Raw genomic sequence first — 10,192 nt, forward strand, 5'->3', positions numbered from 1 at the left:
CCTACTCATGGGGGCCTCTCATAGTCACTGACAGCAGCCAGCCATCCACGTGATCTCTGCTGCCGGCAAAATACAAAACCTCCTCGGAGTCATCATGAAGCTGAACAATGCTTCCGGAAGCCAGAAAAGAAAGAAGAGAAAGGAAGAGGAGGATAAGAAAAAGCAAGATAGTGGTAAGTGATAAATTACATACACTGGATAAAATAGCTCTACTTGTCTTGTCTAAATAAATGGTGTAATTTTGAAGCAGGTAAGCTAGCAAAAATGGGGAGGGGTGGAGGGGGGCCTCATGTCTATTTTGCTTGGGGCCCCCAAATTCCTTCAAACAGCCCTGGTGGTTTGCAGTGTAATGGGGGTTAAGGCTGAATGTCAATCATGTGCGCTTTGCAGCGCTGGAGTCCTCCTCTTTGGGACCCTCTTTACCCTGACGGCACAGGGACAGAATTAAAAGTTCCGAGCAGAATGAAAGTTTGGCACAATGTGCCTCTTACCAGCTTTGCCGATGGTAGGATTGCTGGGCTGTGCTTGCTGCGGCTGGCCAGCGGTGCAATCGTGTTTAGGCTTTTAGCTCTCAAAGGAGATGGCAATGTCTCCTGGATTGTGGGTACTACAATGTGTCCACAATTGGGGTGTTGGTGGATGCAGTCTTAGGGTAGACGTGTTTCGGGGAGCCACGTCCTGTTTTTCAATAGTAATGAAAGTGGCTAACTGGATGGAAATACGGAAGGAAATACGTCATATTGGTGGTAGGTAAACTCTGGATCAGGATTTCTACAGAGTAGACCTCACCTGATACAGTGGTCCCTCAACATACAATGGAAATCCGTTCCAAATGGACCATCGTTTGTTGAAACCATCGTATGTTGAGGGATCCGTGCAATGTAAAGTATAGGACAGTGGTCTACAACCTGCGGACCTCCAGATGTTGCAAAACTACAACACCCAGCATGCCCGGACAGCCAACATGCTGGGAGTTGTAGTTTTGCAACATCTGGAGGTCCGCAGGTTGAAGACCACTGGTATTGGAGGTTATACTCATGTGTCCCCGCCGCTCCAGACCATCACCACTCGTCACCGCTGCCCTGGATGTCGCCCTCCATCGCTGTCGCTGCGTCCCTGTTGTGTCCCCGCCGCTCCGGCAAGGCCTCTGCTTCCCCGGCATCCTCGCTCTCCGTCGCCGCCATCACGTCGCTATGCACGCCGCTCCTATTGGATGACGGGACGGCGTGCGCAGCGATGTGTTGACGACGATAGAGGGGATTCCGAAGAGGACGCACCGGAGCCCCAAGGACAGGTAAGTGATCGTCAGCGGACCACACTGGGCACCGTAAACGGCTATCCTGTGGCAGCTGAAGCAGTCTGCGCTGCCGGATAGCCATTCATGCGATGGCCACGACATACAAAAGCATCGTATGTTGATGCTGCCTTCAACATGCGATGGCCTCTGAGAGGCCATTGTATGTTGAAATGATCATATGTCGGGCCATCGTAGGTCGGGGGTCACTGTACTAGGATTTAAATTAAACCAAATGTCACTACTGGACAAGGAAAACATGGAAAACAGTGATAAAGAAGGTGAAAAGAAAAGATTGTTAATGGTATGAAAGATGTGAACAAAATTAATGTAGATGACATGATGAGAATATTTGTGCTGCATATTGTATGGGAAAAATGTGTCTATATAGGTACAAATATGTATTTGAACCTGTTTGAGAGGTATTGAATATGCAGTTACTAGGGGTATATACATAAATATAGATTACTCTATTGGTTTAATGAATAGTCTAAAATTGTTGCAGATACATGCAATCGTATAGTTTGATTCATTGCATGTTGGGTAATGTATGCTGACTGTGCTGGGTGTTAAAAATCAATGTATAAATGCAAACTGTGCTAAATGTTGCAAATGGATGGATGTATCCTGATTATGTTGGGTGTTAAAATGGATACATTAGTGGCACTGTGCTTACGAAAAATGGATACATTAAATAAGAGAAACAACTAGTTTGTGTCAGGCTAAGTGCGGATACAATGTTAGAGTGAATGTATTTATATAACTAGTATGTGGTATATGTGTGAAACTGGTAGGTGATGGGCTAAGTATAAATAGGAGATTGAAGTGGATATATTATAAATCTAGTATATAGTGGACTGAAAGTAAATACAATGCTGATAGGAATATGATTATATTTTAGGGCTCACTACAGAATTTGTATAGGATTAGTGTTGTTTGTGTGTTTGTTTCTATACGCCTATAGGTTAGTAAAATGATTTTGTGCATATGTAGCACAAACAGTGATGTTATTTTTAGGGTTACTCAATAGTATGTGCCTACAAATAGATAAATATGCATAAAACGCATCTAGCCTGCATCCACCAACACCCCAATTGTGGACACATTGGAGTACCCACAACCCAGAAGCCATTGCCGTCTCATATGGGAGCTGAAAGCACGCTCCACTAAACACAATCGCACCGCTGGCCAGCCGCAGCAAGCAAAGCCCAGCAGTCCTACCATCGGCAAAGCCGGTAAGAGGCACATTGTGTCAAACTTTCATTCTGCTCAGAACTTTTAATTCTGTCCCTGTGCCTTCAGGGTAAAGATGGTCCCAAAGCGGAGGACTCCAGCGCTGCAAAGCGCACATGAACGACGATCAGTCTTAACCCCCACTATACTGCAAACCACTCATACAGCAGCCCGGTGCCAACAGGGTAGACTTGGCAACAAATAGGGGGCCTCCAGCGCTGCCAAGCGCTGCTACTGATCTCACCCCAGCTCTGCATCTAATCCACTAAATTGGCATGGCGCTGTCCGTGCCAGGAATATGCAATGCTAGAATTTTGACATTATCACCTTTCATTCCTTGCGGGGAAGTATCACCATAGCACTTACCAGCACACCACGCCAACCATAGCGCAGAGACTAAAATACTTCATATCCCAACCTTCTCTGTTACAGGGGAATTACCAGTGTCACCTATTTCACTTGCTTTTATATGTATTTTTTACTGTATCGATTTAATTTTAGCACATTTTATTATATCTTATGACTCGTCTGAAGCAAGGGCCCTGCCTAAGACCTCACATTACATTATTTAAATACATGTTATTTTAATACTTTACATCCGCTCTTGTATCTTCCATTCTCCTATTTTTCTTTTTCTCCTATTTTTCTTGCTGTGTACTCACCCTTAGCCTAGCAGGACTGCTACCATTTTTGTATTCCCATTTCACTATTGGCACATTGGATTTGTGCAACGCAGTATTCTCGGCTTCGGTTTTTCTGTTTTATGTAGAGCTCCCACGCTTTTTGTTCTTAGATTAGTAAATTACTTCTATTAAAAAATCTTAATCCTTCCACTACTTATCAGCTGCTGTATGTTCCAGAGAAAGTTTAGTTGTTATTTTCTGTCTGACCACAGTGCTCTCTGCTGACACCTCTGTCCATGTCAGGAACTGTCCAGAACAGGAGCCCTAACCCTAACCCCTCCTGCTCTGGACAGTTCCTGACATGGACAGAGGAGTCAGCAGAGAGCACTGTGGTCTTTTAATAATAATAATGCTTTATTTATTGTTGTCCTTAGTGGGATTTGAACCCAAGTCCCCAGCACTGCAAGGCAGCAGTGCTAACCACTGAGCCTCCATGCTGCTCTTAGCATGCATCTGCTATGCATCTGCTATGCATGGTTGCTAAAATGGATAGAGATGTCAGCAGAGAGCACTGTGCTCGTGATGTCATCAGTGTTCCAAAAAGAAAGGAATTTCCTCTGTAGCATTCAGCAGCTAATAAGTACTGGAAGGATTAAGATTTTTTAATAGAAGTAATTTACAAATATGTTTAACTTTCTGCCACCAGTTGATTTAAAAAAAAAAAAAAAAAAAAAGGTTTTCACCGGAGTACCCCTTTAAGATTTTTTGATAAAAATAATTTACAAATCGTTTTAACTTTCTCGCACCAGTTGATATAAAAAAAAAAAAATTCCACCAAAGTTCCCCTTTAAATCCCATCAAGAACCACATTAGCAAAGGAATGTGTATGTTCCCCCTCTGTTTGCCTGGGTTTCTTTTGGGTTCTCCAGGTTCCTCACACACTCCAAAGGTGAATTTCAATTTTAGATTTAGATTTAGAATTTAGCCCCAGCGGGGACAGGGACTGAAAAGAGTGATGTAAAACCACTGTGGAATATCTTAGTGCAGTGGTTTCAAACTGTGGCCCTCTAGATGTTGCAAAATTTCAACTCCTAGCATGCCCGGACAGCCGTTGGCAAAAATCTGCTGTTTTTTTTTGCCATTTATGGCTTAAAAACTGTTTCTACAATGTGTGGCTATGGCTTTACTTGTATTACATTGTCTTGAGCTTGCTGTTTGTCTTCTCACCTTCCTGTTTGGGGTTTTGTCCCAGGATCTGATGATTTTATGTTATTCTGTTTTTGTAATATACTGTAAATGCACTGTCCTTGTTGTATGTTTCTTTTCTCTTGAGCATTTGGGCAGTGCAATTTAGATGCCCCTGAGATGTCTCAGTCAATGATAATATGCCCCAGTCTTTTAAAGGAGTACTCCGGCTTTAATACATCTTATTCCCTATCCAAAGGACAGGGGATAAGATGTCTGATCGTGGGGGTTGTGCCGCTTGGGACCCCAACAAGCTGTCATTGCGCACCCACCTGTGTGAGCTCTCCGCATCGCTGGAGGCTCCGACCTTGGGGTTGGTTGGCACGTGACACACTCGGAGCCTCAAGCACTGCAGAGAGCTCACAAAGTGCGCAATGACAGATTGTGGGGGTCCCCGGCGGCGGGACCCTTGCGATCAGACATCTCATCCCCTATCCTTTGGATAGGGGATAAGATGTATTAGGGCTGGAGTACCCCTTTAAGGACTGTGCCCACAGTGTTTTGAGTGAGAGTAAATATGTCTATTTGGGTCCTACTGTCTGAAAAGGTTAGTTCTTTTTCTATCACCATATCAGTTTGTTTATTTGACCACATTTACCCATCTGCCATCCATCCATTCTGACAATCAATGACCAAACTCTGGCTGCCTCTACCTGTGCACTGACCGACAACAATTTCTTCCTGTTGCCTATGTGCTTCAATCTGGTGTCCACTTTCCTACTACATGCCAGCCATTGTTAACAGATACATCTATGGGAGGTTTGTGACCTGTGGGAAAGTCCACTCCTTTTTATGGGGTGACATAGCCCAAAATCTTAAAGTGCACTCCCTTTTTATACTACAGTTAAATCTGTTACTTGGTCTGTTATGTATTGTCTGTTATGCATGTCTGGTGCCACTGAATGGCTCTTAGCTGAGAGGTTCTGAAGTGGTACGACAGTGTCAGTTATTTTTGTCTTGTTTGTCTCATATGTAAAAATTCTCTTTGGTTTCTTGTTCAGTCTCCATTTTGTTTTGACCAGTAAAAGACATAAATCAATGCTGTCTCATCCTATTAACAATCAACAATAATTAAGTACAAAACATAACAAGGCCCACCACACCTGTTGGCCCCATTACAGTATGAGAGACTATCTCCATTCAAATCTGACAAAAAGATGGAGGTTTCATTTTCTTCACTCAAAAGCCTCTTAGAAGGACTACTAAAATGTTTTTCTAAATGGGAAAACCTCTGTAAAATTTTAGAATTTACAGCTAAAGGGAGTGCACTGGCATTAAAGGGGTTACCCAGGAATCCATAAACAGACCTCATTTCTTTCAAAGACCACTCTCTGTCTGTCTCCACTTTGGGTATGGTATTACAACTTGGCTCCATTGACTTCAATGGAACTGAGCTGCAGAACCACACCCAACCTGGAGACAGACAGGGAGCGGTCTTTGAAATAAATGATCTCTTGTTTTTCGATTCCTGGATAACCCCTTAAAAGAAAAGATGCTCGATATGCAAAAAAAAATAAAAAATTGGAAACACAAAGGGGAAGCGCAACAATGTGCCGTAAATGTATTCAAATAAAAAGGAAGAATACGATGTGAAAGAAACTTTCTCACCTTCTGGTGTTGTGCAGTGAGCACAACACCATATCACGCTTGTATCCCGTTCCAAAGGGAGTAGTGAGATCAGTTGGTGCAGCTCACACCGTGGCGTCCTGGAATTCCTGGACGTCTGGAGGATGCAAGTGATGAAGATCCCCGGGGCTCCGGTTCACGTGGTAAAAAAGGTGTGTTTGAGCGCTCACTCCTGTACATTAGCTTGACTGGGATCGTGGCAGTAGAAAGGTAGCCGGACACGGTTAAGTTTAAGCTGTTGTACTTTAAAACTAACCTGAAAATTCTCTAAAGGGGTAATCTGGGCTTGGCAGCCCTTACTCTGGTTGTATCAGAGATAGCATGGCAGCAGAAAACAATGAAGGTTCAGAACTTCTGGTGATAAAAACAAAAATCAACATAAAAAATGCTTTCCAATGAGTAGTTCTTAGTTATAGATCCTATTCCATAAATAAACTCTCCTGTCTTTTATTTGTCTACCTGTTAACCAAAGAGCAGGTCAACCCCACTCCATTATTACAGGTGTTACATGATACATTCATCAAAGCAATCATTGCTGTAGCCACTATATAAACATTACATTAGTCACATACAAAATGCTAGACATAAATAAATAATTATGATAATAAAATCAAAAATAACCAGAAGCATATAACATGATATAGGTTGCTGGCCAGACTTGTGCATTTCCAGCCATGAGTCATTAGACATATAGCATTTGCTATAACTAGCATCATCTCACTCATCTTTTCATAAACCTAAGTGCCAGCACACGGCAAATACTGTAAATTGTCACATAAGTATAGTCAAGTAAAAGTAAATTGCATAGGATCGTGTGCAAACTGCATCTCAGCCTAACATTAGTGTGAACATAGAAATTGTGCAGTATCCCACTACAGTGACCCTCGACCTACGATGGCCCCGACATACCATCATTTCAACATGCGATGGCCTCTCAGAGGCTATCGCATGTTGAAAGCAGCATCAACATACGATGCTTTTGTATGTCGGGGCCATCGCATAAACGGCTATCCGGCAGTGCTGACTGCTTCAGCTGCCGCTGGATAGCCGTTTACGGTGCTCCGTGTGGTCCGCTGACGATCACTTATCTGTCCTCGGGGCTCCGGCGCGTCATCTTCGGGATCCCCTGCATCGTCGGCGCTCTCCATCGACGTCATCACGTCGCTGCGCACGCTGTCCCGTCATCCAATAGGAGCGGCGTGCATAGGGACATGATGGCGGCAACGAAGAGCGTCGATGTCCGGGAAGCAGAGGCCTTACCGGAGCGTCGGGGACACCCCGGGGACGCGGCGACAGCGATGGACGGCGACATCCAGGGCAGCGGTGACAAGCGGTGACGGTCCGGAGCGGTGGGGACAGGTGAGAACAACTTCCTATACCAGTGGTCTTCAAAACTTTTGCAACATCTGGAGGTCCGCAGGTTGTAGACCACTGTCCTATACTTTACATTGCACGGATCCTTCAACATGCAATGGTTTCAACAAACGATGGCCCGTTTGGAACGGATTACCATCGTATGTTGAGGGACCACTGTACATTGTTTTTTATGGTTGGTTTGGTGTAGCAAAACCTGTGTTATTGCCATGCCATAAGGGTGGTTTATGAGTAAAGATCACAGCGCAGAGCTTGCAGGGCTAAATACATACGGATGTAGCCATGGTTATCTTAAAAGGGTCATTGACCATAAGGTGATTTTAGTACTTTCCTGCCAGACAGTAATAGATATGCTTGGAAGGATCTGTGCTTGTCTTTGGGTTAAATGGCTATGTTGTGAGATTACCATAATACTGTGGCTAGCTTTTTGAGAACTGGCTATTTCATGTTGGAGTTTTTTCCTTCAAGCTACAGGTCCCATGATGCCCTTCCTTCATTGATTTACAGAGTTATGTTATATACATAAAGAGTATGGGAGCTAAGGGAAAACAAGGAGGCTTGCCAGACTGTGGCACTAGAGAAGCTTGGCTCCACCTCCTTGACATTTGGCTAAAAAAGTAACACATCAGCCACCCCACCCCTTGAAACACACCTGTGATCCTTTCCATGCAATAGACCAATGTTTTCTGACCAAGGTGCCTCCAGCTGTTGCAAAACTACAATTTTTCCAGAAGGATCTCCCTCCCATACAGCGGTCACTCCACTCGTTCAAGCAAAAGACAGGTGACGACAGTCATTTTGTATGCTGTTAAAATGAACATTAGGGCAAAAATTACAAAAGAATTGCGAGACCACCATCACACACAGATGTAGACACTGTATTATAAATTACACTAACTTTACAGACCCTGTAGCATAGTCAAATAAAACAAAATCTCGGGATACCCCTTTAAGTGTATTAACCCAACACAGCAATGTGTTGTGTTGGGAAATCCATATCTGTCAGCTGTATTAGCTGCTAACAGCTGCAGGCACATTTAGATGTTAGGGGATAAAAATTGTATCTTTCCTGCAGCTGATGGGGGTTGTCAAACGTATAGAATCTCCTTTTTACTTTGTTTAGCCAAACGTCAAGGAGGTGGAGCCAAGCTTCTCAAGTGCCACAGTCTGGCAAGCCTCCTTGGTTTCCCTTATTTCCCAAGCCCTTTATGTATAACTCTGTAAATCAATGAAGGAAGGGCAAGCAAGAAGGCATTTCTAGACGTGGCACTTGAGCAGCTCAGCTTAGCCTCTGTGACACTTTGCCCAGAAATTAAAAGGAGATTTTATAAGTTTATCGACCATTATTAGCTTCAGGAAAGATATAGTTTACTTTTATACCCTAACAGCTATCCAACAGTATCTGCAGATCCTGTTTAAAATGTTTGTCCGTGATCGCTTCTCAGCCTTTAGGCTAAGATCAAGTGTAGTATCTGTTCTTATCAGGTTAATATCTAATGGGTCCCTTGTCTGGGGACCATATATTAAATAGATTTTTTAAGACAGTGGCCGATTTCAAAGCTTGCTACGTCGCTCTATGCATTGACCCGATATGGCAGTATCTGTGGGTACAGTGCAACACCCAATAAAAAATAAATATTTTTCCTCTCTCAAAATAGGATAAAATGATGCCTGCTATACATTTATAACAGACTATATGTAGGAAATATTGTCTGGCACTGCTCTGGTATTTGTGTCTTTCATTATTGCACTTTTCACTCATAATGCCGTTGTCTGTGAGTTTAATGCTTCATGGGTGGTGCTAGCATACAGTATAGAATCATGATCCAAAACCATAAAAGCAAAGCAATGCTGCACTCACTGTAAGCTGTCTTCAAAAGTTCTTTAATCAGTTATACTCACATAACAGGAAAAAAGGATATACAGATAGGCAAACACCATTTTCATCTGGGCTTGGTACATATCATCAGGCTATGACTTGCATCAGATAGCAGTGAGACTGTGTAAGGTAAGAACAATAATGTTGTGCATGCCAAAACTATAAAAAAAAGGAGTTTAGATCATTCCGGTCATTAAATGGGCACGGTCATTAAAACGTATTTTTGCTATTACACTACTCATGGTAAATTAAACAAATCTTTCTAATATACTTTGTTTAAAAAAGAAAAATGAAGGTTTCTTTGTTTTATTTGTATTTAAAAAAGCTGCCACTAGGTGTCTCCCTACTTGTCCAGAGCATATTTTACCCCATCTCTTACACTGCTGGCCTGGCATAAGTCCAAAATCAGGAAATGCAGTCTGGAGTGTTGAGAGGGGTATGTGCAGACTTAACCAATCATAGCTTATCTCACACTGAACTGCTCTGGCCTGTGTGTAGCAGAGTGAGGGAGGAAGTTCTCCCCTGTTTGGCTTCAGATGATGTCACGTCTGCTGGGTAACGCCCCTTCTCAGTCTGTGAATCTGACTGAGCAGAAAATACAGAACAATATCAAGGTAGAAAACTAAAAAATAATAAATATAAAGGCAGGGGGTGGTTTATCATGATGGCGCAGTGAACTGGGAGGATTATAACATTTAACAAGATCATGACAAGTACTCTTTAAACCCTAGAGGACCTAAAGCATCTGTCCTAAGGATCCAATGAGCTTCCCTTTGTAATAAAACATTATTTCTGTCAACTCCTCTATCTGGTATATGAACTCTTTCTATGTCTGCAAATTTTAATAAAGTCCGAAATGGGTCTCGTCGTATGTGACATACCCATAATGACCTATCTCAAATCAGACAGATAGACCTT

The 10,192-nt window shown here is 42.9% G+C and overlaps 1 non-coding gene across 1 annotated transcript; it reads left to right on the forward strand.

The window, feature by feature from the left end:
• Positions 1-8,828: 8,828 nt before the first annotated feature.
• LOC130277910 (U2 spliceosomal RNA) lies at positions 8,829-9,018 on the forward strand. Its single transcript, XR_008845631.1, has one exon. It is a non-coding gene; the product is annotated as a U2 spliceosomal RNA (small nuclear RNA).
• Positions 9,019-10,192: the final 1,174 nt, after the last annotated feature.

Source organism: Hyla sarda, chromosome 6 (genome assembly GCF_029499605.1).
Source record: "Hyla sarda isolate aHylSar1 chromosome 6, aHylSar1.hap1, whole genome shotgun sequence".
Lineage (NCBI taxonomy): Eukaryota > Metazoa > Chordata > Amphibia > Anura > Hylidae > Hyla > Hyla sarda.